General features: G+C 44.0%; 1 protein-coding gene and 1 non-coding gene across 4 annotated transcripts in view; one reads left to right on the top strand and one right to left on the bottom strand.

Moving 5' to 3' along the window:
* Positions 1–12008, bottom strand: part of SLC23A2 (solute carrier family 23 member 2) — a 110147-nt gene that overhangs the window by 66395 nt on the left and 31744 nt on the right. The gene's annotated exons all lie outside the window — the stretch shown is intronic.
* On the top strand, positions 420–523 carry LOC123623000. Its single transcript, XR_006729728.1, has one exon. It is a non-coding gene; the product is annotated as a U6 spliceosomal RNA (small nuclear RNA).

A 12008-nucleotide genomic window follows, 5' to 3' on the forward strand; every position in this document is an offset into this window, starting at 1 on the left:
ATCTGGGCCAGCAGATAATTTCTCAGAGATTTTGTGATGCATCAATTTGAGAGTTTTTCCGAGTCTGTTGGCAAGCACAGAGCCTCTTTTGTGGTTTATCTCCGTATGCCCTCTATTTTCTACAGTGTTTATGGAGCTTTAAGGATATTAATCCTTTAATTCTTTGTTACATTTGATGCAAACATTTTATCTAGCTGCTTATGAATTTTGTGGATGACCTTGTACACTGCCAGAGCTGTTTTCACGTTTATGTAGTCAAATCTATCAATCTTCTATACTGTGATTTAGCCAGTGACACCCATCATCTTCCCAAGATCTGAAAAAGCAGTGTGAAAAGGAACATACCTAAAAATAAAGTCTGTCTCAAGGGGCAAGACCACCAGGAGCTTATGTTTTCAGAAGATAAAACAGGCAAAACAGTGTTCGCTTTGGCAGCACATATACTAAAATTGGAACAATACAGAGATTAGCATGGCCCCCGAGCAAGGATGACTTGCAAATTTGTGAAGCGTTCCTTTTTTTTTTTTTTTTTCCCATTTCTTCCTCAGTTGGTAACTCCAACTCAGGGTTCATGTGTCCATGCCCTTTAACTTATAGTCCAGTTAAAAAAAAAAAAAAAAAAAAACAGGCAAGAGGATGGTGAAACATTGGCAGACTTTTACGAGGCCACGTGCCATAAAATCATATTCCAAGGGGCCCATAAACTCTTTGTTCCACATCCGGTCCCACTGCCATTAGCATGTCAGCAGAGCTTTCAAATCCACACTTGCCCATATCAACCACAGGGAAAATGATAGGACTTTCTAACCCAGAATGTGGTTACTCTCCTGGGGTACGTTTATCTTAGTGCTCAGACATGCACATCCATTGCAGCAGCCAAGCCCTCCCCACCAACTCCATGAAACAAAGGGGGACAGTTCTGTCTGGACAAGAACGCTTTCCAGCAGGTACTCTGTACTCCACTTCTCCATTTAACTGACCCTCACAAGCTATACTGGGGGACCACCAACTCCCTTCTCCCACCTCTTACGGAGCAGCACCCTTTGGAGTATGCTGAAGCCTCAGACCCAAAGGAGCACAAGAGGGGATGAGGCCAAAGAAGGTGCAGGGCAGTGATGCTCTGAGAAAATCTTCAGCGGAGAGGGCTGCAGAGCCTGGGCAGAGGGGGGGACCCTTAGTCAGGGCATATGGGGGGAGAAGGAAGGGGAAGAAGGAGGGATTCTGAACAAAGAAATGCAGCCTTGGAAACTGCTGGAACAAGTACCAGAATGACACAGCATTCCACACCCAAGGACACCAGGGTGATGACGATGACTTTGAGGTTAGAAACCACGCACCAACCCAAGATCAGGGAGTTTATCCACACAGGATGACTTCTGTGCAGATAAATGCCAAGGTCAGAGGCACAACCCAACAGACACAGGGCAGAGGTGAGGGCAGAGGGGAGTTTAGGGTCTGTGTTGGAATTTGTGTTAAGACAAGAAGCAAAATCTCTCCAGGAATCTGACTGGTGAACGTTCACACAGCCCCCTCCTCCCCATCACCGCCCATCCCTCATTGCCCCTCTTCCTGCCCCCTGCAAAACAGAGAACCGGAAGCAAATCCACTGGCTGTCTTGCCCCTGACACCTGACAAAGGAGAAGGCGGGGCTGAGAGATGAATGATGGTGATGACCACGACAATGGTATTAAGAATAGCAGTTTCTAACTAAGTGCCTGTGTGTGCCAGGCACATCTCTGACCTCTCGTTAAATAAACGGCAATTATTTCTGGCCAATAAATATATTACTTGGTTTGCACAATAACTCCACAAAAGTAGAGACTGAACTTCAGAGAAGTGACCTGCCAAAGGATACACAGCTATAAGCAGCAGAACAGGATTCGAACTGTAACCAGTCATTCTAACCTGCCCTAGCCCTGTCCATATAAGCAAGACATAAAAGTTATCCTTTAAACGCCCAACTTAGCTGACCTCCCTGGCCGAACACGGCCCAGGCCAGGTGGCCTGTACACACCATCTCCCCAAGACTTCCGGTGGCTTCGGCCCTCCCTGTGATTTCTGAGGGAGCTCTCGGGGGCAGGGACACCTTCAAGCTTCTTTACCCGGGCTGTAGCCCACCCTCTTGGGACTAGGACCTCTCCAATCTGTGCATTTCTCTCCACCCACACGGCCACCCCAGGGCACACACTGCCTTCGTCTCTCATCATCATCGCAACAGCCACAACTCATTTTCTCAGTCCATCTTTGATGGCTCCAAACGCTTGCCCACATGGCAACCAGCACGATGATTCTACAAAAATGTTCATGCTCTCTGGCTTCCTAATCAGCTTGAGAGTGACATCCAAATTCCTTCCCAAGGCTGAGATGACTGTGTGGCCCATCCAGCTCCCTTCCCTTCCTAGTCTCGAATGGTCCCCGCTGTGGTCGCTGATGCCCATGCCAGCCCTCAGGCTTCTGCACATGCTGTCCCTCCAAAGTGAGCCCCCTTCCCCTCATCCCTCTCCACTGGGATAACTCCCATCAGTGCCTCGCCACAGTGTCTGAGGACCACTGGCATGGCTGCGACCCACAGCCAGGCAGCTGCAGAGACCAGGAGGAGGCAGCATCCACAGCATCACCACCGACACTCAGCCCGGTGCGGAACTTGGCCGGTGTATTAAAGGTTCCCGAAAATTTGTGGGATGATAAATGATGTGACCTTTTTTTAAAGGCATGTGGCATAATGTTAGAGCCAGGCACACTAAAAGCTCTGACTTCACCATTACACAATTTATCCATGTAACAAAAAACAATTGTACCCTCTACATCTATTGAAATTAAAAAAAAGAGAGAAAGAAAGAAATGCCGTCAGAATGAAATAAAAGGTATACAATGTTACTGGAGATAGAAATACCAAAATTTCCAGGTCTAACAATTTCAGTTTATGAGAATACAGTGGTTTGTTGGGGGGTGGGGAGTGATTCTTGCTTAATGCTCTTACTCCATCAAACCTGTCTGTGATACAACAGACACTTTAATGTCAGGGACAAGCCATGTGTGTCTACATCACTGCTATCAGCAGACGCTGACAGGCAAAGATGAGGTGTTTGAAAGGAAGAGAACAAATTGTATCAGTATCAAGGGATGTGAAAATCTGAGATGATCTAAAATTAAATGGTTAGTTACAAAAAACACATGAGGAAGCTTCGTTCATGTGATAGAACTGAACACTTCCCAAGTGGGAGTAATAAGCACCTGTATCAGAAGCTAAGGATCGCACCTGGCCTGTGTTTGTATGGTCCGTACAAAAGAACGGTTTTTTACATTTGTAAATGGTTGTGAACAACAAAGAACATATGACAGAGATCATCTGGCCCACAAAACCTAAGGTACTTACAGAAAAGTCTGCTGACCTTGACAACAACAAGACGAAGGAATCCTGTTCAAAATGCCAATAGTTAAATACTTAAGAATAAATTTAATAAAAAATGTGCAAGACCTTTATGAAGAAAACTATAAAATATAATTGAGGGGCCTAAAGAGGATTTGAATCACCAGAGAACAGGCAATATTCAATATCCTCAGAAGATAGGAAAGCAACTCTTCCAATACTTTCCAATAAATACTGTATACAGATTTAATAAAAATCAAGTAATACCCCAAAAGGAGGGTAGGGGAGCTTGCTAAAAATTCCTCTGGAAAAATAAGAATAGTCACAAATATTTGAAAAAAGAAGAATGTGCTCTGTCAGAGACGAACCCTAACATAAAGCTGTAATGAATAGAAGAGTTTAACAGACATACATAAACAGACTAATAGACGACAGAAAACCCATAAACTGAAAAAATATATGATGGTAGAACTTCAAATTATAAGACTACGTATGGATTTTTCAATATACATGCCAAGATAATTGGTTCACTATTAAGCAATAAAATCCAGAAAAAGACTTCAGGTTAAAAAAAAATAAAATAAAAGCTTCCACATGATTATATAATATTAGAGTAGAAGACTCCCTTCTTAACATATCATTAAAGACAAAAAAAGAGGGGCCCATGTTTTCCTACGTGCGGGTGACCCTGTGGGCATCATGTTATGATGAGATGGGGGCTTTGGTGACTTGCGCTATCAGGAATTTCAACCTGGAGAACCAAGCTGAACAAGAAATCAGCAACATCAAGCCCTCTCAAGCAAAGATAGACTTTCTCCTGCCAAGAGCTTGATGATGTCCATATGAACGCTAATTCCCTCTACTGTTCCAACTCACGTCCAGGTGGTGGGAGGTTGGTTACCCTTACAGCATCCTCCCCTCTTACAACATAATGTAAAGCAACTCAGTCATTTCTGTTGAGAGCTCAGGACACAGCATGTGGAATAATGATCTCATGTTTAAAGTCTAAACTTTCGTTATCAGAAGAGAATGGAGAAAAGCCAAGGTTCTGCAAATTACATTTAGCATCTATGTTTTTTTTAAAGCTCCCCTGTAGCCAAAGTTAAAAATCACTACCTTAGAGCAAGCAGGAAATCATTATGGTCTCAAAAAAAAAAAAAAAAAAAAAAAAGTAAGCCTGACAGAATGGAAAATCAGCAATTTGGGAAATTCTGTGATGAGTAAGTAGGAAAGTAAAATATTTGGGTCTTCAACAAATCTTTCAGTTCCCTAAGGACTGAGTCACTAGCGTTATAGCCACCAATAATCATGCACAAATGCAGAATAACAATAGTTTTTCATCAGTATTTTATGAGCTCTTCAGCCAGTAATCATTTCTTTCGCATTTCTTTTTATCTGACTGTGTCTCCCTGTCCAGGAAATCAGTGTCAGCCCTCTCTCACTGTGGCTAGGCAGGGCCACCTGAACTGGGAAGTATGGTACTATCCAGAGGGTGTAAGGGCCAGGCTACCCCTAGAGTTAAATACCAAAATCTTTCGTGTTTCTTGTAACCACCACCAAATCCTAAGAAAAACACGTCCTCCCATGAGCAGCACCTTGCAGAGTCCCCAGCACAGAACATACACGGTACTCAATGGGTGAACGAATTAATCACTAAGAGTCTTCCTGAAAAGTAGGATCCCCCTGTGCACAATTCTTTATATTCCCAGCTCTCAGCATGGAAAAAATGCTCAATAAATGTTAATGAAGTACACATTGAGCTGGGTGTGGTGGCATGAGCCTGTAGTCCCATCTGCTCAGGAGGCTCAGAGGCGAGGATTGCCTGAGTCCGGAAGTTCCAGGTCACAGTGAGGCATGATAAGGCCACTGCACTCCAGCCTGGGCAACAGAGGAGGATCCCGTCTCCAAAAAAAATAAATAAATAAAAGTGCACATTGACCCCAAATAGATGGCAATGAATGAATACTACATTAAAACCATAAATACATGGCAAATCCACGATTTGGTACAGACATAAAAACCTACAGTTCTCCAAAAGAACACAAGAAGAATAAGAGAGAACATAGAGTTAAGAATCAGTGGTTCACGTGCTTAAGACTCACTTGGGAAACTTATATAAAATTCAGATTTCTTCCTCACAATAGTTATAGACAAAAGCTGTTACATTTGTAACAGCCTAAAACTGGAAGCATTCAAAGGTCCATTCACAGGTGAGTGAATACACAACCCTCTGGTCCATCCAGAGGACACTACTCAGCAATAAAAAGGAGGAATCTCAGATCCTGCACTGAATGGAAGATGCCAGACTCAAGACTCGCTTGCCTGATTCTCAAAAGGCAAAACTTACCTACAGTGACAGGAAGCAGGCAGTGGATACCTAAGGCAGGAACAGAGGGAGGCAGAGAGGGTGGGGCTCAGGGAGCCCTTGGAGTGATGCAAATGTGCTATATTTTGATTGTGATTCTGGTGGCTCCATTTGGATGCATATCCATTTACTTCACGTAAACGCTACCTAAATCATGTTGATTTTTAGAAGAAGAAAAACAATTTAAAAACTCCTGTAATCCCACCAACTTAAAAAGCATCTCTTCTTCAAATTCTGATTCCATAGACCTGTGTTGGAGCCTGGGAACCCACATTTTAAACAGACACGAAAATGTTCTCATGCTCGTGGTCCTCAGATCACCCACATCGCAGGATGGGCAACCTGGGCTGGAATAAAGCTATTTTCTCCCCTTGTATAAGCCTATCTAGACAGGGGAAGGTATGACTAAGAAGGAAGTCTTTGCCATAAGGACACTCAAAACCTCAATCTGCAGACTGGTACTTTGGTTCTTAACCACTACACAAACACAAGCTTTCAGAGTCTGCCAGCTTCAATGATAAAGCACATTTTATAAGTCAATCCTCGGCTCTCTGCTTAAATCCCATCATCAGGGGATTATAGTTCAATTGTGGCTGCTTCATTCTGTTAAACGCTAACATTTGACCTAAATCTTTTTAATCCAAGTCAAAAAGATTGTTAGAACAAATATCCTCAACTTGTACATGACCAACTCTGTTTGAATGAAACTGCTTAACTAGGTACCTAATATACAGAGTCCTGCTTTAGGGAGTTTGCAATTCTGTTGCTGATCCTAGCTATAATTATTGCATTTAAAGCTCTAAGCAGCAATGAATGAACTTGTAAGTAGTGGTAATCATTTGATTTTGCGATGACAACTATGCTAACAGGGTGTGACTAAAAAAAAAAAAAAAAAAAAAATCCTATAGCCTTCTCCAAAACACTTCAAGAAGTCTTGCTCTTATTTTTCAAACTCAAGTCAGTATCCACTAGTGGGTCATAAGTTAACTTAGTGGATCTCGACCAGAAATTTTTTTAAGACAGGGTCTCGCTCTATTGCCTAGGCTGGAATGCAGTGGCGTCATCATAGCTCACTGCAGCCTCAAACTCCTGGGCTTAAGCGATCTTCCTGTCTCAGCCTCCCAAGTAGCTGTGCCACCACACCCAGCTAATTTTTGCATTTTTTGTAGAGATGGGGTCTCGCTATGTTGCTCAGGCTGGTCTCAAGCTCCTAAACTCAAGCGATCCTCCTGCCTCAGCCTCCTAAAATGCTGGGATTACAGACATGAGCCACTATGCAAACTTCAGAACGTACCTCACAAGACAAGGGTAACCCAGACTGTCCAGGAAAAATGCTTCATACTGTGGGTCAGTCAAAAAAGATCCTGAAAGTTACTGATGTAACTAAAGCTCTGTGCAGGGACATGAAAGGCATGTTCCAAGGGCCCGAATTAAATCAGATTATTTGCTAAGCCTAACATTCACATAGAAATAACTTTCCAAAGTGAGAAAGTGGTACAAGATGATGGCACTGATGACAAAATATAACATTGCCCCTCTACAATGATGGAGAGAGTGTCCCGGATCACAGCAGAGTGGTCTTTCTTTATAATTAGTTACAATAGGCTCTGGGTGTGGTGGCTCACGCCTGTAAGCCTAGCACTCTGGGAGGCTGAGGTGGGAGGATCACTGGAGCTCAGGAGTTCGAGACCAGCCTCAGCAAGAGCAAGACCCCATCTTTCTAAAAAGAGAAAGAAATTAGCTAGGCAACTAAAAAAATAGAAAAAATTAGCTGGGCATGATGGCACATGCCTGTAGTCCCATCTACTATTCAGGAGGCTGAGGCAGGAGGATCGCTTGAGCCCAGGAGTTTGAGGTTGTTGTGAGCTAGGCTGATGCCACCGCACTCTAGCCCAGGCGACAGACCAACATTCTGTCTCAAAAAAAAAAAAAAAAATTAGTTACAATAATCTACCAGAGCCCTAAACCAAACTACCCCCAATGACTGCGATCATGAGAATCTCCTTTGCACCCCAACAAGCCGTCTTATCTTTCTGTCACTATCTTGGTTTATTGGATTTGTTCTCTTAAGAGGAAGAAAATTTAAACAAGAAGCTGAATAAAATCTGGATTTTTGAAGGGGAAGCCAGATTCCATCACCAGGTTCCCTCTGTAGAAAGTCCCAGAAGGAATGATCCCTTAGAGACCAAACTCCCAGGGCCCAAAAGGTGCCGCGACGGCAACAACCCTGCTCTGAAGGTGAAGAAAAGGGCCCCTGAGCGAACACTGCTGGACGAGCTAGGAATCTTCTAAAAATGGATTCTCAGGTCCTCACCAGTGGGCCAGAGAGAATGAAAAACTGCTGGATAAACGAGGCAAATCTTCCTGGAATGTCCATGGGGTGAGGGGGTGGGGAGGATCATTCCTAACTGAAAGCAAACAGTCTATGGAACATTAAACGAAATGCACAGCCGACAGAATGAAGACATGAAAGAACAGGCCCTGCCTGCAGAAAACCCCTTCAGTCTGTCCTAGAGACTGGGTCCAAGAAGTCCTGGTACAGAACAAAGCTCTTGTCCGAAACTAAACTCTAAATCCTAAGAAAGCTCTTAAATCCAACCTGAGATGGGCCATTTTGCTGACATCCATTTCTGTCTGAGCCATGAGAAATGATGACCATGTTATCTGATTACAAGACACTGACTCACTCCACGGCTCGATAAGGGAACAGATGGGGTCTGTGTGCAGCAAAATATCAGAGCAGTGGATGTTTTGTCTGGGGGCTTTAAGATACAAAGCCCTCACCATTTTTTTTTTTTCTGTAAACTTACGATATAGGTAACAGATGCTACAGGGCCTACTGTGCCTGGTATCTTCCAGCAAAATTTCTTCCCCAAATTTTACTTATATAAAATTGTAACAACACCTTCTTAAGCCTCATTGTCCTGGCCATTCCTCCCCAACCTCAGATGCCCCCATGCGACAACACTGATCTCTCATTCCCAGGTCTGAGCTCAAGGGGCACTCTTGGATCTGCTGTCCTATTTCCGTGTTTCCATGACATATGGCTTCTTGGTCCACCTCCCCACCATGATGGGATGGGGGCAGGGACAGAGTGCTCAGTGCATAGAAGGCATTCAAATATTTGGGGAAAACTTAAACATTTTTCCATTGGCCAGTTATTACACCCAGACACAGAGCCTAATCCCATCCTGTCCTCCTAATCCACTTAGGGGGATCTAGTGGCTGGGACATAAAAGGGGAAAAGGAGAGCAGTGCAGCAAAAGGTACAGCCTGCAGGCCAGGATTAAAGCATGAACATCATATATTTGAGGAAACTAAAGCAAAACTCAAGATGGATTTTACTACATTGATTTCTACTGTGTGATTTAACACATCACTTTTTGGACATGTAGTGTTTTTCATTTAAACATTATTTAAAACATATTGATCAGTCATTACAGAAGCCACTGAAAAGCTCCTTTTATATGGCATTTTAACAAGATAAAAGCATGTGCATAGTGAAATGACTACTAAGTCTAAGACACAAACATGATCTCACTCTACCCCTACAAAAATTCCAGGAGAGGCTGTTATTATCTCCATTTCACAGATGAGAAACTGAGGCACAGAGAGGTTGATTTACCCTTGGACGAAAGCCCAAGGCAACAGTGGCGAGCAGGCTAACAGAACACCACTCTCAAGAAAAGGCCTAAGAGGTCATGTCTGAAGGTCAATTTGGAGGAAGCCCAGGAAAGCCCACAGTTACTGTCAAGGAATGGACCAAAAGCATTTGCCCCTTCCAGGTCTACAGATGCCCTTTGTCATTTGATGCCCACCCTCAACCCCCAAAATAATGAAAACCTTGGGGGCTAAGGTAACTTCCAGGAGACAGCCCTGCCAACCCTGACCCGCTGTACCCAAGCTCCCCCTGCTCCATCCTCCCTGTCCAGCACAGCTGATGACTCCTGCCTTCTCAATGACTCCTGCTTTCTCACCTCCTGAAGAGGAAGCCCTCACAGGACACTTGGTCTACTCCAGCCACTGTTGCCACCACTACCCTCAACTGGGAGAAGTCACTGGTGCTGGCAGAATCATCTCAAATAGCCCTTCACTCCTTCGCCTCAAGCTCCATGGACTCACCAGCCCTCTCTCTGAACTGCTCTTCAGACCACACCATCCCTCTTTGTGATGTTCTCATGGTTTCCATGGGCCCCAAGGGCCAAAGCCAAATTTCCTTCTCTCACCTGCAGAGAAGAGGTCTAGCTCCACTTGGCCCTTATTTCCTAACTACCTCATTATACCTGCTCAGTTTTGCAGGACTTTGGCACATCCACTTAGTTCTCTCAACCATCTGCTTTCTTCCTATCCTCTGGGAGACATTTCATTTGTGAGTTTCATTTACAATATATCCTTTCTTCCCACCCTGTCCCTGTTGCCCCCTAGTCCCGCTTACCATGCCGTCTCCTCCCTGCAGACTCTCCCAAGATATGGAAAAGGGAGCTCTGAAATTTCACCTGCCCTGATGGACTACCTCATTGGCTGAAGAGTGACTTTGCCTAAACTGCACTGCAATTACCTGGAGCTGGGACACTGCAGTTCTTCCCCAGGTTAACACTAAGTACACTGTGGTCAAAGTGACAGCAAAGCTTTTCCCCAACCTTCAATAAATGGGAGCCTTTAAACAATCCATGTCTGTATGTTATATATATTTTTTCCCTGCAAAGGAGCTTGTTCCTCTTAAGTAACTCATACAAAATGTATCCATTAAATACACAGACTGCAATCACTTAGAACCGTATGCCACAGATGTCTTGCTTCTTTTCTCGTGTCTGAACTTGACATTTTTATAACCCAAAGATTTTAAAAAGAATTAAAAATATATATGCACTCAGCTATGAAAGAGACTTCAGCTCTCCATGAAGTTTGTTTCACCTATATTCCTTTTCGCTTGTGTACCTCCTTTTCATCACACACGTGAAATTCTATATAAAGGAGAACATAAAAGAACACATGGAGCTTTGGCAGTCCTGGGACTGGACTTGGCTCCCAAAATAAAATAAATAAGCATCTGAAAGACACAGAATCTGACATTTCAATTGCTGCAGATCAGGGTTTCTGGGTTTTTTTGGAGACAGAGTCTGCTCTGTTGCCCTGGGTAGAGTGCGTTGGTGTCATCATAGCTCACAGCAACCTCCAACTCCTGGGCTCAAGCGATCCTCCTTCCTCAGCCTCCCAGAGTGCTACAATTACAGACGTGAGGCAACGCGCCCGGCCCAGATCAAGTTTTAATTGCTACCCTTCCTCACATAGTTAATGAAGGACACTACTTTCTAGGAATTACATAAATGTTAATGTTCAGTTACTAATATTTAAATAATGTCTGACAGCACTAAGAAACTCCTTGGAGATCTTCTGATAACCCAGCTAGGTGAACTTGAGCCTTAGGCTCCTCACCTATGTTGACACAGTCACAGGCACATGCAGAAACAGACGTGGGTGTGCAGAAAAATCAGATACATGGTCATAGACACAAACACAGGCTGACACACGTATGTGGAAACAGACACGTCCGCCCAGATGCAAACACAGACAGATACCAATCAATCTGTACAGCCCCAGAATTCATTCCCCAAAGCAGAGCTTATGTCCCAAGAAATGGTCTTACCTTCACAGTGAAACCTCACCCTATGCACAAAAATGTCCTTTAATCGGTGTCCCACCCACACGGCTCTGTGCTGGCGTCTGTTCCACCCTGTGATTGTCCTGGTGCTCAGCATGAGATGCCTTCGGGTGCTGAAGGAATTTCGGCTTTTATAACCCACGCAGGCTGGCCAAAATTGTATAACCGCACCACCTCATCAGAAATGCTATTTGTATTACACAACAGCCACCACCTGGTTACAAACAGTTACTGCATTCCTCTCTTAGGGTCTCTGTAGCAGGTTTCCGCATGGCGGGCTGAATATCCTATTGTAGAAACCAAGCAGCTGCTGGGATTATATTTCTCAAACCTGCACTAAGAAGGGAAATTAAAACTTATCTTGCTAAACCCTGCAGTTCAGAGGAACAAGTCCACCCACGTTGCTTCTAGCTCAGTGAAAAGGGGGATTAATGTTACTCACTGGTAATTTTTCATTTCCCCAATCAGGGACCCAACAACAATTGTTTTCTCAAAGAATTTCAGAGATCTCAAGGTAGGATCTCTTCATTAAATGGGAGGCAAAGGCAAGAACTAACTCACACTGAAGGGCTGACTGCAGGGGTTCAGTGCAACATGGCCTCTGGCGTGCA

Source organism: Lemur catta, chromosome 17 (genome assembly GCF_020740605.2).
Source record: "Lemur catta isolate mLemCat1 chromosome 17, mLemCat1.pri, whole genome shotgun sequence".
In the NCBI taxonomy this organism is placed as follows: Eukaryota; Metazoa; Chordata; class Mammalia; order Primates; family Lemuridae; genus Lemur; species Lemur catta.